We start from the raw sequence: 23,292 nt of genomic DNA on the forward strand, positions 1-23,292 counted from the left end.
GAAAACAAAGAAAGCTCAAGTGAATGGATACTGTCGAGCCTCCAAGCTACAGACATTACCAGAATACAGATAAAATGTAATCCTATCTTTTTTTTTTTTTACTACATTGCTTTTCAAAATGTGATGATGAAGATAATTAATTTTTTAAGTGTTAAACACTACATTGACGCTGCTCCTTTGCTATTAACTGGCTATGTGACTGAAGAAAATCAATTAATATTTTGAAATCTGTTTTGCTTTTTAAATATGAGTCATTATAAAAGACAATCTTGTATGGATACAAGGTTAGCAACGAATTCCAGATCCACAAGCTAATCTTTAGCATAAAGTTTAGAGCATTCTAGATGCTTATTAGCTGTCAGTCATCATTCTAACTGATGTTCATTAATGTAAACATGTTATTCTGATCACCTTGCAGTCAATGCACTACCATTTGCTGGCTCTCCTGTTCTCACACCCTCCAGATGGCTCATCTGTACCCCTGTAAGCAGTGTCGGCTCTATTGTGCTTCCCAGGTGAGGTGCAAGACCTGCTCTCTGCAGTGCTACAACATATGAGAAGCGGAACAGCTCTCCTTCTCTCATAACCCTGGCAAGGTCAGCTCTCTGGCCTGCCACAGGTGGCAAGGGCAAAAAGTCAGGGAGGAATCTCTCCTTCACTGATACCACCATACTGTAGACAAGAGGTAGGATTCTCTCTCTCTCTCTCTCTCTCTCTCTCTCTCTCTCTCTCTCTCTCTCTCTCTCTCTCTCTCTCTCTCCCTCCCTCCCTTTCTCCCTCCCTCCCTCCCTCCCTCGAGGCTGGCTCACCTGCAACCCCCTTTATTATGCTGCCCAAGTAAGGTACAGGGCCCACTCTCATGGATGTAGCAGTGAATGGCAGGGACAGCTCTCTCACTCTGACCACCTTGGGGGCTTGCTCTCCTGCCTGCTGTAGGCAGAAAAAGGAGGCGGGGTACATGTCTCCCTTGTCCATGACACTGCATGGGAAACAAGTGACAGGGAGAGCTCTCCCAAGCTCATAGCCTCAAGGCCAGCTCACCTGCAACTTCTGTATCCAGGGCCAGCTCTACTGTGCTTTCTGGGCAATGTACACGGGCCACTCTCCCAAGCACTGCAGCTGGCTAAGGGTGGTGTCAGCTCTCCTGCTCTCATGCCCCCAGAGCCAGCTCTCCCATGATCCTGAAGTGAGGGATAGGGCCAGTTTTGCCTATCTTCATTGTCCCACATCCTTCTGTTTCTCTTTCTCTTCCATTTCTCCACCACTTACCTGCTCCTCTTAGTGGTGCCTGGGGTCTCTGACTGTCTGAAGTCATCTCAGGAGTGGTCTCAGGTGAATGGAATTACAAAGGCTCAAACATCAAGCATGTGATGAAATTTGAACTAGTGGTTAAAGGGAATGCTCGGTGGATGAGTTAGGAACTATTAAGACCTTAAGGGTCATGCTTACGTCATAAATTGTACAAGGAAGGGTAGGAAGTAGTTGAAATTTTTTATAAAGAAACTGTCCAATGCTTAGGATTCAATCATGCATCCTTCTCTTGCCTTTCTCCAATTTGGCAGGAGTCAACTGAATGTATGTAGCCAAGTGAGAACCTAATTATAAGATTTATCAAGAGAAACGTCTAATGTAATCTAAGGAAGGTTTTATTCCCTTTACTCCTAGTTCCACATGTAGAATGCACACAGAGACTGCTGTTTACACATCCTCCCATCAAGTCTGATTCTTTACCCCAGTTGTCTTCAGAACAAAGGCTACAGGAGAAGAGTAGACTGTGTCTTTCTCCTTAGATCTTACACTCTGAGCCCTTGTCCTTTGATGCTCATTGCATGCAAGCCAGAGGCAAGAAGCTGACCCAGGTGCAACCCATTCCACCTGTGTTTAACGGAAGAAAGTTTCATCTATGTGAAAACATAGAGAAATGAATGTTAATCATTAACTGTATCACACGGAAGGACAACTGTCCTCTCTCAAAGGCAAGAATCAGCAACTGCAGAGAGGAATGGGATATGTCTACAGAGCCCCCTGATGGGACCATACTCTCCACAGATCTTTTGTTCTCCAAGGACTTGAAGAAGGGATGGGGAAAGAAGGGTCACTGCTTCCTCTATAGGGTCTCCTTACTTGATATCTTTTCTGAGTCTCCAGAAGATTTGAGGTCACCTCATTCCCCACTTAAAGGACACATTGGTGAAGAACTCATCACACATGCTATAGATCTAGTTTTCTCACAACTTTCTTGTCCTAGACCAACAGTTATCAGTCTAGTTTAGGATAGAAGAACTAACTCAAGAATCCTTTTCAATGTAAGGACAGGGTTATTCCTCTTGCTCTGTCTGCACAAAACACATCCCACGACAGCCTCTCTCTCTCTCTCTCTCTCTCTCTCTCTCTCTCTCTCTCTCTCTGTGTGTATGTGTGTGTGTATGTGTGTGTGTGTGTGTGTGTGTTATTTGTATTTATGGTGTATTTATGGTGAACTCCCCAACCACTTTGCATATTACTTTAGGAAGGTCATTGAAAATATAAAAATATATTATTACAGCCAAACTAGTCACATGAAAATTAGACTATAAGTATTAAAAGAAAAAACCAAGTCTTTTTCCCAGTTTAACTCTCAAATTTTAGTTATTATGTTTGGCTCAGGAATGGCTGAAGTAACACTTTTTAAATGGAGATTATGGCACAAGAAAGAGAACATGCTGAGCAGTTCAATAGCCCCCATTATCCAATACAATTCAATTTCATCGGTATTTCATGAACATCTGCTACTAACATAGTATTATTTAAAGCCCACTCATGCTTCAGTCCATTTCCCTCAGAATAATTTGTAAAATAAAAAAAAGTAATAACAAAGCTTACCTACAGAGCTGGAGAAATGGCTCAGCTGTTAAGAGTGCTTGTTGCTTTTTCAGAGGCCCTGAGTTCAGTTCCCAGCACCTACTTAAAGACTGTCAGAACTGCCTGTAACTTTAGTCCTCAGGAAGATGAGGACCCTTTCTGGCCTCCATGAGCACCTGTGTGCATGTGATGCATAGCATGCAAACAGGCAGCAGCACATACACACACATGTGTACAATTGTAAATTAAAAAAATATTACTCCAAGTCAAAGTCTGCTATTTTAGCTAATTTTAAAAAGTACGAGAACTGGGCTTGAATACACTGTGCAAAGTGTACATTATGATGCATATGACAAACAAATTAAGAGGTGTCAAAGATCTGCATGAAATTGAGCAAATATCTTAAAACACTTATAATTCCTTTTTAAATTTTTTTATTTAAATAATTTATTCAGATTACATTTCAATTGTATTCCCATTCCCCACTTCCTCCCCCTTTCACCCTATTCCCCTCCCCTAGGCCTGGGAGAGAAGGGGACCTCCTCTCCTACCACATGATCACAGCCTGTCAGGCCTCATCCTGGTAGCCTGCTTACCCTTCCTCTGAGTTCCACCAGGCCTCCACCAAGGGAAAGTTGTCAAATAGGGGCATCAGAGCTCATGTCAGAGTCAGTCGCCACTCTCCACACAACTGTGGAGAATGTGCTGTCCATTGGCTAGATCTGATAGAGGTTCTAGGTTTACTGCATGCATTGTCCTTGGTTGGTACAGTAGTTTGTGCATCAGCCCCTGGGTCCAGATCCTCAAGCCTTGAGGGTCTTCTTGTAGTGTTCCAGGACCCTGTGAGTCCTTCTATTTCCCCATTCTCCCATAACTCTTTCACCTGGAGTTCCAATAGTAAGTCCCAGCATCTGACCCAATCCCCCACTGAGTGAAGACTTTCAGGAGACATCCATGTTGGGCTACTATCCAATTATAAGTGAGTATATACTAAGTGTATCTTTCTGGGTCCGGGCTCACTCAGGATGATCGTTTCTAGCATCCATTTGCCTGGAAATGTCAAGATTTACTTGATTTTAATAGCTGAATAGTATTCCATTGTGTAAATGTACCACAGGTTCTTTATCCATTCTTTGACTGAGGGACATCTAGGTTGTTTCCAGATTCTGGCTATTACAAATAAAGCTTCTTTGAACATGGTTGATCAAATGTCCTTGTTGTGTGGTTCAGATAAATTCCAAGTCGTGGAATAGCTGGGTCTTGAGGTAGCCCTATTCCCAATTTTCTGAGATAGCGCCAGAATGGTTTCCAAAGTGGTTGTGCAAGTTTGCACTCCCACCAGCAATGAAGGAATGTTGCCCTTTCTCTACATATTTGCCACCATATGCTGTCACTTGAGTTTTTGATCTTAGCCATTCTGATGGGTGTAAGATGGAATCACAGAATCGTTTTGATTTGCATTTCTCTAATGACTAAGGATGCTGGGCATTTCTTTAAGTATTTCTCAGCCATTTGTAATTTCTATGTAAAACAATAAAACTCTTATTCCCAGGCACTGATTTTGACATCATGACTTGACACTCTTATGTACAAAGTTCATGCTTGAGAACTACATAATCAGGTTACCAAACAAAATTGCAAAATAAGCATCTCATAATTACAACAATTTATTATTTTATGTTAGGCCATGTTAATAATGCTCCCCATCCATATGTGGCACAGGAGATGATGGACATGCATGCAAGTGTGAATAAGCATTGCTCTATTGATGCTACCATGGCAACGGAAGTCAACTTCAAAATGTACACTCTGCTTATATTATCTTATACAAGGTCACTTTTTTCTAGATGTAAATGTTGCATAATCACACAAGTGTATGTGAGGAACCTGAAGGACAAGTCCAAGGTCCTTAATCAGAAGATCTTGGAGCATAACCAAGCCTGGAAGTGGGTCTTAGTACTTAGCCTATACAGAAAGAAACAGTGAGCAAAGGACACTGAGAGTAGTTCATCAGCTGGAAGAGAGATGGATTCTGACCCCAGAGACCATTTTAGCTGAACATCCAGCTATTCAGTAACCCAAATGCCCAACCCAAGAAAGCAGTAAAGAAGAAAGATGGTCTGAAAGTGAAGGGACAAACAGAGGGAAGGTAGCAAAAAGCCTCACAAAGGCCCAGATGGAAGTGACCTTATACATGCATCTTATCCTTGGCATCAGGGCTGGTTTGCAAAGTGAATTCTCTCCACAGAAACCTTATGCATAAGCTTCAGAAAACAAACAGCAAGCCTACTATGTACAGCTACCTTGTGGGAAGGGTGGCAAAACATCACAAACCTTTTTACTGTTATTATTTACCAATGACCTTTTATAGTTCAAGTACTACCATGCTGGAAATCTAGACAGGAACCCTTTGGAGCTTTAAATGCAACAAATAATCAAATGATCAGAATAGTTAATATCCTCTCATTAATTACCATGGGAACATAATTCTTTGGGTGTGTAAGTGAAAGAATTTCACTTAGGCTCTGCATTTTGATTGCCTTAGAATCCACAATATGAAAGGAACATGCATCAGCCTGTTAGAATAAAGAAGGAAGTAGCTGAAGTTAGTGAACAAGATGAAAGACTTAAAGACTTTTAAGGCTGACCCTAACAGCTTCGAACTTTTCAAAGTTCTTAGAGTTAGTACCAGCCCTACCACAGCTCAGCTGAGGGGGAAATGTACTGAATGTTCAGTGATGCCACTGTGATTCAAGTCTGTGTAGCCCAGGACAGTGACAGTGACCATGCTGGTGATAGCATTGCAGCCATCTTTGTGTATCCATTACAGATGGTATTCTGCTGTTCTCTAAAATGACAGACACACCTTTTATTAAACAAACTGACCAGAAGACAAGGTGTAATTTAAATATTACATTATACATCCTAATATTCATTCCAAAAATTAAAAACAAATTATCAGTGTTAGATTTTCTGCCCAATGATGATATTCATCTAGGACTTGGTTCTCTATCTGTGGGTCATGATGCCTTTGGGGGGTTAAATGGCCCTTTCACAGGAGTCACTTAAGATAAATATTGTCATTACAATACATAACAGTAGAAAAATCACAGTTATGAAGTAGCAACAAAATCATTTTATGTTTAGAGAACCACCAAAACATGAGTAAGTGTATTACAGTGTCGCAGCATTAGGACAGTTGAGAACCACTGGTCTAGATATAATGTGTAGGATCTCAAATATGTTTCATAAAAGCAAAGCTAATTTGGCTAATTAAACAGACCAATGTGGTTGAATGTAATAATTTTTAAAGGAATATATATATATATATATATATATATATATATATATGTATAAAGAACATATGTACATATATTCTTCATACTAAAAATTTATTTATTTATTTTTAATTTTTTATTAATTTATTCTTGTTACATCTCAATGGTTATCCCATCCCTTGTATCCTGCCATTCTTCCCTCCTTCCCATTTTCCCCTTATTCCCCTCTGCTATGACTGTTCCTGAGGGGGATTTCCTCCCCTTGTATATGATCATAGGGTATCAAGTCTCTTCTTGGTAACTTGCTATATACAGAACACTTAGACTTATGTTAGAGACATTTTTGATCACTAGTTACATAACTTTGTATGCAGATTGTTTGTTTTTTATATGAAGTATATGATATTTTTCATTCAATATTGAACAGAACTGCAAATGCTCTATGGGTATAAATATCTTCCTTGAGGTTGAGTTAGCCAAGCCTTCATTTACTGAGCTCCACTTAACCCTGAGTTTTGAAGAAAACTAAAGTTCATTTTATCATACCCTATTTTTCAGAGAATGGAGTTATAAATATATAAGCTGAACTGGATTTATCTTAGTTTTCAGTTTTTAAGAAAAATCTAAACTACATATGGAATTTTTCTTTTGCTTGGTGGACTTATCATGCCCAGGGTAGTTTATACACAAGATGGAGGACATCAACAATAAAAGAAAGATCTGTTCTCTGGCCTTAGGAAGTTTATAGGTGAGAACTTCTGTTTCTTACCAAACTAAAGAACATGGGCTGGACTCATTTTCACGCCTGAAACAACCCAAAGATCAAAATAGCATGAAGTAATGGATTGCTTGGACACAGGTAATAAGCAGTGAATGGACTTTGGAGGTGGGAAACCCAACAGGTGATTTCCCATTGTTGCCTCAGCATACCCTGTGGAGAATGTACTTAAGGACTCTCTGAAGGGAGGGGGAAGCCTACCAGCATCTCTACGTAAACAGAACTTAGAGCTGGGGAGATTCAGCTGGAGCAACAGGACATGGAAACGGCAGCTACCTTCACAAAAAGAGATGTCCATATTCTTCAATTAGTCTGCACTTCATTGCTCTCTCTTAAAGTCACTAAAAAGGTCACTAGCCAAGCCACAGGCAAGAAGAATAAGCACAAATCATGTATCTGTTCATGGACTGTTAGAATAAATAACTTTAATGTTCCCTAATAAAATGACATTTAAAAATAAGCAAAATAAGTCAGGTGGGGCAGTACACACATGTAATTCCAACACTTAGGAAGTGGAGGCAGGAAGGAGCTTAAGGTCAACTTCAACTACATGCCAGCTCAATGCCAGCTGGGGCTATGGGAGACCTTGTCTCAAAACAAAAGGAAAATATTAGAATAAAAATTTTGCTAAAATGATTTATGGATAGAAAGGAAGCCCTTTTAAAATATGGCCTTTTTCAATAGTCAGTGTGGAAATGCAAATTAAAACCACAATGAGGTTTTTCTACTACATATCAGTTAACATAGCTGAGACTGAAGGCCAGCCACGAGATACTGATGGAAGGAAGTTTTCCCACATCAATGTTGGGAGTGTAAAATTGCAGCAATCACTTTGGAAAGCAGTTTTTCAGGCTCTTAAAAATTAAACATATGCTGCCTGTAAGATCTAGACATTGCGCCCCTAGGAATTTACCCAAAAGAAATGAAATTACAAGTCCTTGAAAATACTTGTGCATTAACATTCATAGCAGCTGGTTTACTCAGCCTCAAAATATGATCCGCTCGAGTACCTATTAACAGGTGGGATGTGCACATAAGCAGTGCACTGTCTGGATGGGTGAGGCAATTGTTATCTCAGAAAGGAAGCTGGGGACAAATGTTGTACATGAGTGGAAGGTAGGGGTGGGTGTCAATTGCAGATCTTGAGGCTCTTTACTCAGTTGTACAGGTGCCACCTCAGCTGAGTCCCAGAGCAACCGGGAGGCATGGATGGCAGCCAGCTGTTCTTTTCTATTACTAATTGTCTTCTGCTAGTGAGACTCTCACCTACTTCTCTGTCAATAACAAGTGACTTGGGTCTAACAACCTTTCCAGAATCTACTTTAGATCCAGAAAAGGACTAGGATCAGACCAGAGTGTGTGACTACCCCCAGATACAATTCTCCTAACTCCTGTGACATATCTGTTAGACCCACCCATCTGTTACAGCACCCATCCAGTGAAGTTTCTCTAAAATGATAAAAACCAAACTAGATATTCCAATGGCCACTTTAGCTACTGTGTCAGGAAGGTTGCCTGAGCATCTAATCCGACCATAAGAAAGTTCAGCCAAAAGATGAAAAGGTTCCACTGACTGGTCCTACCCATGGCATTGTTCATCCTCTGGCTCGGATCAGACTGAAGCCACACCACACTTGACCGCACAGTCACAACACAAATAAGTTACGTCTTTCTCCCTCTCTCCTTTTGATTTTGCTTGAATTATACTTTCCTCTCTTGAAAATGTGGTCTCAAGAACTGAAATTCTGCCCAGGTCCTTGAGCCAGGGATTCAGCAGCTTTAAAGCAAGCAAACAATAAAAACCACAGAGCCTTATAGAGGAGGAAAATAATATCCAAACATTCAAACTCACAACAATAAACATTCAAATCCTTGTTGATTCTGTACTTCCTACCTACCACTGATAACACACTGGCTTTCCTGGAGGAATGGCTACCCCATCTCTTCCTGTAATGGAAGCTGGTTCACACAATTGCCCGTCTCATAACACCTCTGTACCATCTGCTCTGTCCTCTCAGAATGACCAGTTGAGTAAGAAACACAAATTCTTTGCATCAGGAAATGAATGCAAAGCATTTTGCTTACAAGTTTAGAATCCTAGCACCCATGTAAATGCAGGGTAGTTCTGACATCCTTGTTTGTAACCCAGCATTCAGGAGGCAAAAATCATGAGATCTCCAAAGCTGGCAGATAGACTAGCCAAATCAGTAAACTCTGAATTCAACTGAGAGAACCTGCCTTATAATGTGGAGGGAAGTGATCCAGGGAGCCACCTGACATCAACCCGAGGCTGTCATACACATGTGAATACAAGAAAACCTATGTACATATATACAGACACAGACAGACAGACAGACAGACACACACACACACACACACACACACACACACACACACACACACACACTCACCAAAAAATAATATAAGAGAAGAATAAGAACAAGAATAGGAGGAGGAGAAGGAAGAAGAGAGGAGAGGGAAACATGAGGAGGAGGAAGAGAAAGGGTGCTCAAAGTCTATTCCAATGCAAATTTTCTGTGAGAAGAAACAATAAATATGAAAAAAAAACCAGAGAGGACACTATTCAGAAGAAAAAGGAAGTTTAAATAGATTCATAAATAGAAGCAGAGATATTAGAAAGAACAGGATAGGGTGGCTGGTCTTTGAAGTTAATGTAGTTTTTCATGATTAATGACTTCCTAGAGTTCACTGTTATTTTTTACAATGTAGGCTATATGAAGATCTTCGTTATTTAAAATCTAACAAACCTAATTAGTTCATGAAGTTAGGTGGTGGTCACTATATTCAGGAAATGAAAATATAGTGAGATTAATAAAGTTAATTGAAGGTGACAGTACTGGTTATGGAGCCCTCTTTGAGCCCAGGAAGCACATGTGTCATAAGGAATATTAGTTCTGGAAGACAGGAAAGGTATTCAAGAAAGTAATGCGTAAATTGTTTTGTCCTCCCAAAATCTGTCTGTTGTTTGTCTTTGTGATGATAATTGATGTTTACAAGATTGATCCAGTACTTAACCTGAGAACTGTGTGCCATACTTTCTATAAAGCATAAATGAGCATTAAAAAGATCTGAATGAGCCAGATGTGGAGGTATATTCCATCTGTAATTCATAAATACCACATATCTCTGCATGTTTACACATCTCCAAATGCCTCCTTTCCATGGAGATTTCCTGGATGGACATCAAAGTTCGGGCTGTGCCAAAAAACAAAAACAAAAACAAACAAACAAACAAAAAAACAAAAAGCAAATTGAAGCCACTTAGAGTAACATTTCAGAAGGACAGAGGAGACTTTTTCCAAGGGGACTTCCACCTCCAGAATGGATCAGTTGCTGGAGCCATTAACCTCAGATGAATCATTTATATGCCATAGGTCCTGTTCAAAGTTCTGTAAGGGGAAACCTTTCCACTAATGTTGAGCATCTTCCAATGCTTTCTCCTTTCCACTTACAGATACCTGCAGCAAGATCTGTTTAGCCATGTCCTTGATCCCTTAGTGGGGACATTCTACAGCTAACACACTACAATGATGGTTGGGTTGGAATGTAGATTGCTTTTCTTTAGCATTGAACAGTCTGTAAGCAGAGTTTCACTTTGTTAAAAGGGCCACACATTCTCCTATGAGACTCTAGACCAGGCATGGTTGTCTGTTGCTATGCTGCCAAATATACAAAAAAAAAAAAAAAAAAAAAAAAAAAAAGACAAAGAACAGTTGTTCTGTGATAGACACAGCACTTACCTGTCAAACTAATGTTGCTAAATCCTTTGTGTAACTTGAGCATTAAATTATATAAGATGAGCAAGAATAATTGAAGATGCACTATATCCATGTAGCTATTCTCTGGGTTTGCACATGTACGTTTTGAGCAAAATGTTTTGTCTGTTTTATGTCTTCTTTTTATATATACATCTCCTTTGAGTAGTTTAAGTGCTTAAATGTGTGCACTCTTAAATAAAACAAGAGCCACAAAATTGTCTCGGTACTCTCATCTCTGCATCACTTCGTCTAAAGCTGAATCAAATACAAACACACAAGCCCTAAATAAGCATCGTTTTTTGTTTGTTTGCTTGCTTGTTTTTCAGGATAGTGTTTCTCTGTGTTTCTAGCTCCAGCTGTACTGGCTTCCTTTGTAGACCTGGTTGGCCTTGAACTCATGAAGAACACCTGGTCCTGCCTCCTGATCACCAGGATTAAAGGTGCCCACTACCACACTTGGCAAATATCCATCTTTTAACAACAGGGTTATTTTGATACACACACAAGCTTCAGAACTCAAAAGAAAAACAATTCCATGAAAAAATTTCAGCAACATCTAGTAGGAAAGAGCTGTCCCCATGGTGTTAGTCCCACTAGGACCAGGGTGAGTTGGAGGAATGGTATTCAACCACTGGTTGAGTATTTCACTGTTTCCACTGGTAGCCATTGTGCTATTTGAAAAATAACATAAGGAAGATGTGAATATACAAAAGATTCAAATCAGGGGGAAAATTCTCTTTCAGAAAAGGAAAAGTACCCCAATTTATATCACTAATGCTGAAGCATTAAAGAGTGAGAGAAATATGAGAAAACTGTTAGTAGATGTGTTTACTTCTTAGTTTCCCCAGCTTACAACTCTTTGGTTGATACATTATTAGAAAACCAATAATGATAATAAACCAAAGACACTATGCTATAAGTAGATAGCTCGTGAATAATTAGGTCACAATAATACTATTTTATTTATTGAGCTTTCATGGTCATTTAAATCTCAAAAATATAATTCAATCTATTAGTTATTATGCACACTTTATGTAAATTCGATCTCACTTTGACTGTATTGAATTATGAAGGATGAGACTGTACATGTAGTCCCTGGCCTCAACATATATATGCCATAATGATGTAACAATGGTACATAAAGTAAAATTAAAAAGTAAAATCAAGAATAAGTGTCTGGAGCATACAACATAAAGGGAGGTCAATAAATATGAACAATCTGCTGCTCATTCATTTCTGAGTCAGCAAAATCCATCCCCGACCTGTCAGGGAAGATGAGTCTGCTCAATAGTGCTGACCAACCAATCCATCCTCTCTACATCTCATTAGAGATGGTTAATGAATCGGAATATCCTTTCTCAGCATCTTGGATCATTTCTTTTAGAACCATATATAATCTGCATTTCATTATACATCTGTCAGATGGATGGAGCTTTTTTCCCCCTGTTAATATAGTTGGTGACCTCAAATTCACTCAAGAAAAAGTCACCATGCTTTCTCTCCTCATTAAAAGGATAATCAAGGGAAAGATTGTCGGTTCTACCTGATGCTCTGTCTCTTGCTTCACTTTAATTACATTCAGATGATACTCAAAAATACCACCTGAGTTTCCTCTCAAGGATTTTTCAGATGTGTTTATTTTGTGTGTGTGTGCGCAAGAGTGTGTGTGCTTTTCTTTTTTAATATTTAAATATACATTCATATTAATACACATATATACAATAAACTACCTACAGCAAGAAGAATCACAAAACTCTGAGGAATTATATAAATGTTACATTCATAGTCTTTTGGCTATTTGTATTTGGCAATCTTGAAGAGAACATCTTTCCTGTCTTCTTGTGTCTAAAGTTCTGAATGTAAATCAATATCTATAATATCTCATCTTTATCAACTTAAAATAACTATCTAGACATAAAAACATATTAACCCCAAAACAACTAAGCTTAATTGTAAAACTAAATTATCTGGTCTTCAATCCTATCAGAGACTTGATAAGGAATAAAGTTAATTATCCGGGTAGACACGAAGTGCAGGTCAGCAGCTTATCTTGAGCTATTAACAACCTTAGAAAAATACCTTAACCTTTAATTTTTTTTTATATATCTAAAAATACAAGATAACCTGATAAATCCCTAGGCCATGGACCCAAAGTTATTTTTTTTATCCACAATTCAACCACCATTTCTCATTTACTGATTTTATGCTGGATCCTGTGCTAATGACTGGGAATACAGTGGTGATCAAGCCTGTATTATCCTTGCATCAAGGTTATCACGATCCATGGGGAAACATGGATAGTTTGGCTAGAATTTGAATATCACATAAATTATACATATTGATCTTGATAATACAGCAGTGATGTCTCCAATAATGGGATCTATTACTCAATGAATGTCTTAATATTTCAGATTGGATGGCATTATGCGCTCTACGCAGACTAATTCTTATAATGGCCCTGTAGAATATTTCTATCATCCTCATAAATAAGGAACGTGCAATTTGGAAGGATATAAAATTTGCTCATGGCTAATGACATAATGTATGGAACTTAATTCTAGTGTACTGAATAGTGTAATCTTTCTATTGTACTGTGCTTCTGGCATGTTTTCATAATGGCTATTTCCAATCTTTCTATAGATGATCAACAGTAAATTGTAAGCTAGATGTGTGGTCAAACTGAAGGCTCTCATGTTCTGTCAATTTTAAGACCACACAGTAAAGCAATTCCAAGAATGTGTCTTTGCGAGTTGGGATTGAATAGTGAGCAAGTAAGAACCTCAACGCTTCCTAAGAGTGAAAGCATCATCATATACATCACCAAAAGAAAAAGATTTTGTTGCCATACTTGTAGAGTTTTAAACCTCAGTTTTGTACCTCTCTCAATAATCTCAGCCATGGCTCTCAAAAACTTACATGTTCACTTCTCTCAGATGTAAAAATGTAGCTTATACTGCGTATGTAAGAACATACAATGGGGACTGAATCAGGTCACGAATGTGTCATGCCTAAAGCAGCACCTGCTGTAGTAGCCATGTAATAAGGGTTTCTTCCCTGAACTTATCAGTTAACAAAATAAAGAGACTAATGAGGACGATTAACACTAGAAGTAACACACCACAGTGGTAGAAGAGCACTTGTGAATAATTGTCTAGCTCCTTGGAACCCTTGGCATGTCAAGAACAAGCTGGGATTGGGCCAGCTTTCCTCATTAGATGGAATTAGATGGAGCCATTATAGCATTCTCTCATACTAGGGAAATGAAAATCTGTTCTTCCTTTTTAAAGTGACATGTAGCATTAAAGGCAATGGAGAGAGCAACTAGGGAGCAAGGGGCAGAGGGCCTTCCCTGGGCCCCTGATATCACTGTGTTCCTGAACTTTCCTACCTTGAGGCTAGACTTGGTCAGGATATGGAAATAACACGCAGTGTGCTTTAGCTGTCCAGGGGCTGGAAAAAAAACGCCATGTTGATCCCTGCAGCCCAGGGATCTTTTTGCACTGTATCTTCTCTTGAAACCAAAGGTAAGCCCCTTTAATAGAATGAAATACACATTACTCTTCACCATAAAAATTGCTATCGTATGCAGGAGGTTGTAGAGCTATGCTGCTAGAAACAATCTGGGCATTTTATTTTAAAACAAAAATGAATTATGTGGAAGATAAGCTAAAATTATTTTCCATGTATTCCTAGAAGCTTCTTGTTTCATGGTCACCAGTTGCATACAGACCAGTAGTAACATTTCCAATGGCATAAATTTGACAAGGACCTTTTAGTGAGCTAGCCATGTATTGTCTGTGATGAATGCATCAATCCTGCAGAACAGATCATATTTTGGATAAGAAGTCTGAGTCTCAGGGCCTTTCAACTAAAAAAGCTAACAGGTATAAAGGTGAATTTGGAACCCAAGTTTGTTGAGCCTGTAACAAGTGACCCAGAGCCCTCACCAGTATGGAAGTGAAGACACCTGATCAATTCTACCCACAGACACCAGAATTGAGTATCTCAATTGTGAGAGTGGGAAATGTCGGACAATAGAGAGGGCAGGTTGAACAGAAGCCAAGTGGAGGCTGGGACTCTACCAATGCTACCATCAAATGTTAAGTACCAAGCTGTTTGGCTCTTGTTTTATCTACCCTGGTATTAGCTGGGAATTTTCATGAGCATATCACTGAATTTATTCATATCTCTGATGGTATGAGCAAAACTGGAAAGGAAAAAGTATGTTTTCTAGACTAAAACTGAATTGTTACAGCAGCTTATTAATAAAAATGTCCATTGCCTCAAACTTCCTATGCAAATATGCCTACTATAACTGAAGGAAGCTTAAAAAATGAAAACAGCATCTTTAAATATTTAAGTGATAAAGATGAAAATTAAAAAATAGATTTCCTTTCAACAAAATGATTTTAATTGAATCCATAAAACATGTTTGATTTCTAAAGTGAGCAGGAATGCATGTGAAGTACCAAATATGTTTAACATGAAAACTTGCATTCGATAAAACATAGGTGACTCACTTTTATATTTGGTTTCCTATTTGTTTTCTTGAATTCAAGCTGCTTTCGGGAATGTAAGCAAACTCAAGTGTGCAAGATCAATAAGTAATAACGAGTTCTATCAATTTTAGAAATGAAAGAAACCATTTCCCATATATTATCTGTCTAGGTACAATCCATTTTTAGAACTGGTCAATAAATAATTTCTAGCTGTTGTTCTGTATTTAGTTCCAAGCCAGATATCATAGTTACTACAGAAGGGAATGCTTGGGTTTGCTAGCGCCCTCAGGGAGCCAACAATTTGGATAAGTGGTAAAAAATCACATTAAGATTTGTTCCTGTCATACAGTATACATTACTAAAAGTCCAAAGAAAAGATAGTCTTGTCTAAAATGCTTGATACAAGGCACACAGAAACCAAGCTAGAATGGAGCTGGGAGCTCCCTCCCTGCTGGCTCATGCTCATAGTGCTGGAAGGTGCTGTGCCCATTAATGGGGGAGGTACGTCATCAACAAGCACACCCAGCTGTGGATTCTGTATGCTACAAAACTGAACTGCCTAGCGAGATGTACCCACTGGGACAATAGTGACATGAATGCTCTAGACTTAACCCACCACTTCCTGACTGTGTCTGAAGCTAAATCTAAGGAACAGCGTACATACCAGTAATGTAGAGATGATTGAAAGTGTCTGAGTAGGGAGTTCACAGGTCCCATGGGGAAACATAATACTAATATTGTAGCAAATGGGCAAACAGTTAGACTGCCTTCCAAGACATCAAAGTTCATAGCTGTAGACTAGTACAGCTCTCAGCCTTGATCAGAGAAACCTTCTTGGCAGTGGCCAAAAGTTGATAACAGGCAAAAGTACTGAGGATAAGTAACTTGAGTGATCAGCATTAAACAGTACATCAGCGTCACCCTCTCTGAAGTACAGGGGACATCACAGAAGAAGGGATAGAGGGGGTGATATGGCCAGAGGGCATTGTGTGAAAGTATGACAATATGCCCGCAAAAGTTAGAAGAGAAGCTAGATGCATAAAAGGAACCATTTCAGAGGAAGCGTCTGAGCCAGCTGGTCCTGATAGTGAAAAGCTTACAAAATATCTTACTTACAAATAACAGAAAACAGAGTGATAGTATCTTCAAAGGCATGTAGCATGTAGCCCACACGAGTCCTTCAAAGTCCGCAGCCTGTGATGTGCCTACTCTGATGTAGTCAGTAGATGCTCTTGTTCTATCAGAAAAAGTGCTCGTTGTGTGAGCATGCAAGAAAAGTGAGGCTCTAGGTTTGTCTAGTTTTTTGACTCTGTGAAACAACCTTGTCATCTACAAAGTGCATGCATAAGAATTTCACAATTGAATCACAAACGCAAACAAGCAAACACACATATATACACACATTCCTATGTTCATGCACAAAAACCTCATCATACTTTAAGGAACCATATAGTTTTATGTTGAGTGGCTATTCTTGGTTCCATGCAAACAGGCCACAATGTGGTCACACCTAGAACCTTGAATATTTAACACTGTTCTCCTTTGAAGGAGATTTTATACTGTTTGAGCTGTTGTTGCTGCTGGTGTTGCTAGAACATCATAGACTGTGTAAGGTGCAATTAAAATAGTTTCTTGTGAACTAGGACTTTGAAAGCCCCAGATCATAGTGCTGTCATTATTCTGGTTCAAGAATGAGGGACATCGGCCCCAGAGTCCCAGGTACTGGCCCGGCCCAGCAAGCAATTCTGCCTGAGGCACTAACTCAGCGTGGCCATAGCTCCCCTGCTGTGGCGCAGGCTCAGTTGAGCTCGCAGCTCCACACTAGGCACCACTTCAGCTCCGCGGCAGCTCCCCTGCAGGATCCACAGTCTGGGCGGAGCACTTGGTTTCACCACAGGCGCTAACTCAGAGCAGCTGCAGTTCTCCTGCTGTGGCGCAGGCTTGATGACGTGCTCAGTTCCATCCTAGGCAGCACCTCAGCTCAGCGGCAGCTCCCCTGCGGTGACACAGCCCGGGCAGAGCACTTGTTCCACCACTGGCGCTAACTCAGAGCAGCCGCAGTTCTCCTGCTGTGGCGCAGGCTTGGTGACGTGCTCAGTTCCATCCTAGGCACCACCTCAGCTCAGCGGCAGCTCCCCTGCGGTGACACAGTGCGGGCAGAGCACTTGTTCCACCACTGGCGCTAACTCAGAGCAGCCGCAGTTCTCCTGCTGTGGCGCAGGCTGGACAGAGCTCTCGGTTCCACCAGCTCTAAGACTCTGGTTGGACACAGTGTGCAGTTTGAATCCAGAATTCCTGGCTGAGATTGGTGGTCAGCTCGGGCCCTGAGTCAATAACTGACCACAGCACGCACTTTGGGCCAAAAGGCCCTAGCGGAGCTTGGTGCGTAGTCCCAGCCCAAAAATTCTGGCTGGACCCTGTGTGCATTTTGGGCCCAAAATCCCTAGCTGAGCTTGGCAGACGGTTCAGGCCCTGAGAATCTAACTGAGTTCTGCCCGTGGTTCGGTCCCAGTGCTCCTGGCTGAACTTGGCAGGGAACACAGAAGGCTGTGAATACCTTGGCCTGACCCAACGCTCATTCAGAGACCCAGAACAATTGCAGGATCCACAGCAGAGGGGGACTGAGGATCACTGGCTGTGAGAGACCAGAACAACAGGGCTAACCTCCTAACATCCACACCAGTGAAGCTTTGAGCTCGCAGCCTAGGGAAATCGTAAGAAAACAAGTGAATCTATCGTCAGAGACCCCCCATTCAACTCTGGAAGCTACCCAACAAAACAAAGACGGCAAGATGTCTAAAGGACAACGAAAAAGCATACGCAAAAAACCCGAAAACAACATGGCATCTCCAGTTTCCAGCTATTCCAAAGAAAAAACACCCAGAGAATTCAAATACAATGGAAATACAAGAAAATGACCTCAAATCCTTAGTAATGAGGATGGTAATAGAGGAAACAAATAAAATTCATAATTAAATGCAGGAAGATGCAGACAAACAGGCGAGAGACATAAAAGAAGCACATAGAATGGAACTGGAAAATTGCAGGAAAATGCAAACAACCAGATGAAAGAAATAAGTAAAACGGTTCAAGCTCTGAAGACCTATAAAGAGGCAATGGAAGAAACTCAGGAATATACAAAAAATCAGATGAAAGAAATCAAAAAATCAGTTCAAGATCTGAAAATGAAATGGATTCAATGATAAACACACAGACAGAAGAAAAACAAGAACGTGAGACCTCAGAGAAGAAGGCGAGCAACACAGAGGTGAGCTTTTCTAACAGAATCCAAGAGATGGAAGAACGAATCTCAGGGCTAGAAGATACAATCACAGATATTGAATCAACCATTAAAGAAAATGCCAAATCTGGAAAACTCCTGACACAAAATATCCAAGAAATTAAGGACACCATGAAAAGAAGAAATTTGCGGATAATAGGCATTGAAGAAAGAGAAGACATCAGACTCCAGGGCCCAGAAACTATTCTCAACAAAATCATAGAAGAAAATTTCCCCAATCTAAAGAAAGAGATGCCTATAAACATACAAGAGGCCTACAGAACACCAAATAGAATTGACCAGAAAAGAAAAACTGCCCGCCACATAATAATCAAAACACAAAACATGCAGAACAAAGAAAAAATATTAAAAGCTGCAAGGGAAAAGGGCCAAATAACATTTAATGGTAAACCTATCAGAATTACACCCGACTTCTCAGCAGAGACCATAAAAGCCAGAAGGGCCTGGACAGAGATCCTGCAAACCCTAAGAGAACACAGATGCCAGGCCAGACTACTTTACCCAGCAAAATTATCAATAACCATTGATGGAGAAAACAAAATATTCCATGACAAAAACAAATTCAAACAGTACCTATCCACAAACCCAGCTTTACAGAAGGTACTAGAAGGAAAACTCCATCCCAAAGGGTCAAGCTACAACCAAAACTACCCAGGAAATAGATAACTATCCCATGGCAAAAACACAACTACACAAACGCTCGACTGGAAACAACATCAAAATTAAGACTCTTAACAGTCACTGGTCATTAATATCTCTCAACATCAATGGCCTCAATTCTCCAAGAAAAAGACACAGACTAACTGAATGGGTACATAAACAAGATCCAACATTCTTCTGCATCCAAGAACACATCTCACCCATAATGAAAGGCATTACCTCAGGGTAAAAGGTTGGAAAAAAATATTCCAAGCAATGGTCACAAGAAGCAAGCAGGCGTAGCCATTTTAGTATCGAACAAAATAGACTTTCAACCAAAATTAATCAAAAGGGATGAGGAAGGACACTTCATACTCATCAAAGGTAAAGTCAACCAAGATGACATCACAATTCTGAACATCTATGCTCCCAATACAAGGGCACCCACATATGTAAAAGATCTCCTAAAAAAGCTTAAACCACACATCGATCCCCACACAATAATAGTGGGAGACTTCAACACCCCACTCTCACTGAAGGATAAGTCATTGAAACAGAAACTAAGCCGAGAAATAACATCATTAACCAATGCCATGGGTCAAATGGATCTAACAGATATCTATAGAACCTTTCACCCAAACAAGAAGAATACACCTTCTTCTCTGCACCCCATGGAACCTTCTCCAAAATTGATCACATCATAGGTCACAAAGCAAGCCTCAACAGATACAAGAGGATTGAAATAATACCTTGTATCCTATCAGATCACCATGCTCTTAGGCTGCAATTCAACAACAACAGAAATAACAAAAAGCCTACACGTTTGTGGAAACTAAACAACTCTCTGCTAAATGACACCTGGGTCAGGGAAGAAATAAAGAAAGAAATCAAGAGTTTCTGAAATTCATTGAAAATGAAGAAACAACATACCCAAATTTGTGGGATACATTGAAAGCAGTGCTAAGAGGAATATTCATAGTATTAAGTGCCTTTAAAAAGAAATTGGAAACATCGCACATAAGCTTCTTAATAACACAACTGGAAGCCCTAGAAAAAAAAGAAGCAGAAACACCCAAGAGGAGTAGACCGCCTAGAAATAATCAAACTCAGGGCTGAAATTAACAAATTAGAAACTAAGAAAACAGTCCAAAGAATCAACAAAACCAAAAGCTGGTTCTTTGAGAAAATCAACAAGATAGACAGACCATTAGCCAAACTAACTAAAAGGCAGAGAGACAGTATTGAAATCAACAAAATCAGAAATGAAAAGGGAGACATAACAACAGACACTCAAGAAATTCAAAGAATCATAAGATCCTACTTTGAAGGCATATACGCCACAAAATTTGAAAATCTAAGGGAAATGGACGATTTTCTTGAACAATTTCACTTGCCAAAGTTAAATGAAGAACAGATAAACAAGCTAAATAGTCCCATTTCCCCTACAGAAATAGAAGCAATCATCGATGGTCTCCCAACCAAAAAAAGCCCAGGGCCAGATGGTTTCAGTGCAGAATTCTACCAGACCTTTAAGGGCGAGCTAATACCGATACTCTTCAAGCTACTCCAAAAGATAGAAATGGATGGAAAATTACCAAATTCATTCTATGAGGCCATAGTCTCATTGATACCTAAACCTCACAAAGACTCAACAAAGAAAGAGAATTTCAGACCAATTTCTCTTATGAACATAGATGCAAAAATACTAAATAAAATACTTGCAAAACGAATACAGGAGCACATCAAAGATATCATTCATCATGACCAAGTAGGCTTCATTCCAGGCATGCAGGGATGGTTTAATATACGGAAATCCATCAATGTAATCCACCATATAAACAAACTGAAAATAAAAAACCACATGATCATCTCCTTGGATGCAGAGAAAGCATTTGATAAAATTCAACACCCATTCATGTTTAAAGTTTTAGAGAGATCAGGGATACAAGGCACTTTCCTCAACATAATAAAGGCTATATACAGCAAGCCAACAGCCAAAATCAAAGTAAATGGTGAGATACTCAAGAAAATTCCTCTAAAATCGGGAACAAGGCAAGGCTGCCCACTCTCTCCATATCTCTTCAATATAGTACTAGAAGTTCTAGCCAGAGCAATAAGACAACAAAAGGAGATCAAGGGTATCCAAATGGGAAAGGAGGAAGTCAAATTATCCCTCTTTGCAGATGATATGATAGTGTACATAAGTGACCCTCAAAACTCCACCAGAGAACTCCTAAAGCTGATAAACACCTTCAGCAAATTGGCTGGATACAAAATTAACTCAAAAAAGTCTGTAGCCTTCCTATACACAAATGACAAGCTTGCTGAGGAAGAAATTAGGAAAACCACACCCTTCACATTAGCCACAAGCAATATAAAATATCTAGGAGTTACCCTAACTAAGCAAGTGAAGGACTTGTATGAAAAAAATTTCAAAACTCTGAAGAAAGAGATTGAAGATGACCTGAGAAGATGGCGTGATCTTCCTTGCTCATGGATCGGGAGAATTAACATAGTAAAAATGGCCATCCTACCAAAAGCAATCTACAGATTCAATGCAATCCCTATCAAAATAACTACACAATTTTTTAAAGACATTGAAAGTTCAATTCTGAACTTCATATGGAAAAACAAAAACCCAGAATAGCTAAAACAATCTTGTACAATAAAAGGTGCTCCGGAGGAATCTCCATACCTGATCTCAAACTGTACTATAAAGCAATAGTAATTAAAACAGCATGGTACTGGCACAGCAACAGGCTGGTTGATCAGTGGAATCGAATCGAAGACCCAGATATGAATCCACACACATATGGTCACTTGATTTTTGACAAAGAAGCCAAATTTATTCAATGGAAAAAGGATAGCATCTTCAACAAATGGTGCTGGTCTAACTGGAGGTCTATGTGTAAAAAAATGAAACTGGACCCATATTTGTCACCTTGCACAAAACTCAAATCCAAGTGGATTAAAGACCTCAACATAAAACCAGAGACACTAAGCCACTTAGAAGAAAAAGTGGGAAAGAGCCTGGAACATATTGGCACAGGAGACAACTTCCTGAACAGAACACCAACGGCCCAGGCCTTAATGTCAACCATTAATAAATGGGACCTCATGAGGCTGAGAAGCTTCTGTAAGGCAGGAGACACTGTCAAGAGAACAAAGCGACAGCCTACAGACTGGGAAAAAATCTTCACCAACCCTACATCTGACAAAGGTCTAATATCCAAAATATATAAAGAACTCAAGAAATTAAACACCACCAAACGAATAACCCAATTGAGAAATGGGGCTTGGAACTAAACAGAGAATTCTCAACAGAGGAGTATCAAATGGCTGAGAAACACTTAAAGAAATGCTCAACCCTCCTTAGTCATCAGGGAAATGCAAATCAAAACAACTCTGAGATTCCATCTTACACCCATCAGAATGGCTAAGATCAAAAATTCAAGCGACACCACATGCTGGCAAGGATGTGGAGAGAGAGGAACACTCCTTCATTGCTGGTGGGAATGCAAACTAGTACAGCCACTTTGGAAATCTATCTGGTGCTATCTCAGAAAAATGGGAATAGGGCTTCCTCAAGACCCAGCTATTACACTCCTTGGAATATACCCAGAAGATGCTCCAGCACACAACAAGAAAATTTGCTCAACCATGTTCCTAGCAGCCTTATTCATAATAGGCAGAACATGGAAACAGCCTAAGTGTCCCTCAGTAGAAGAGTGGATAAAGAAACTGTGGTACATATACACTATGGAATACTACTCAGCTATTAAAAACAAGGAATTCCCGAAATTTGTGGATAAATGGATTGAGCTAGAAATGATCATAATGAGTGAGTTAACCCAGAAGCAGAAAGAATCAAATGGTATATACTCACTTATATCTGCATACTAGCCCAAGGGGCATGTCCCACGAAAGCCTTCACTTACCAGGAAACTGGGACAGAGGGGAAGGCATCCTATTGGGACTCTAAATGAGAGATGCATGGGAGAATAGCAAAATAAAAGGATCCAGAGGGTCCTAGAAATCTACAAGTAGAACAATATGATAGGCAGATTTGGGCCCAGGGGTCCCGCTCAAACTAAGGCACCAGCCAAGGACAATACAGGAGGTAAACTTTAAACCCCTTCCCAGATCTAGCCAATGGTCAGAATATTCTCCACAGTTG

Source organism: Acomys russatus, chromosome 1, assembly GCF_903995435.1.
Source record: "Acomys russatus chromosome 1, mAcoRus1.1, whole genome shotgun sequence".
NCBI lineage: Eukaryota > Metazoa > Chordata > Mammalia > Rodentia > Muridae > Acomys > Acomys russatus.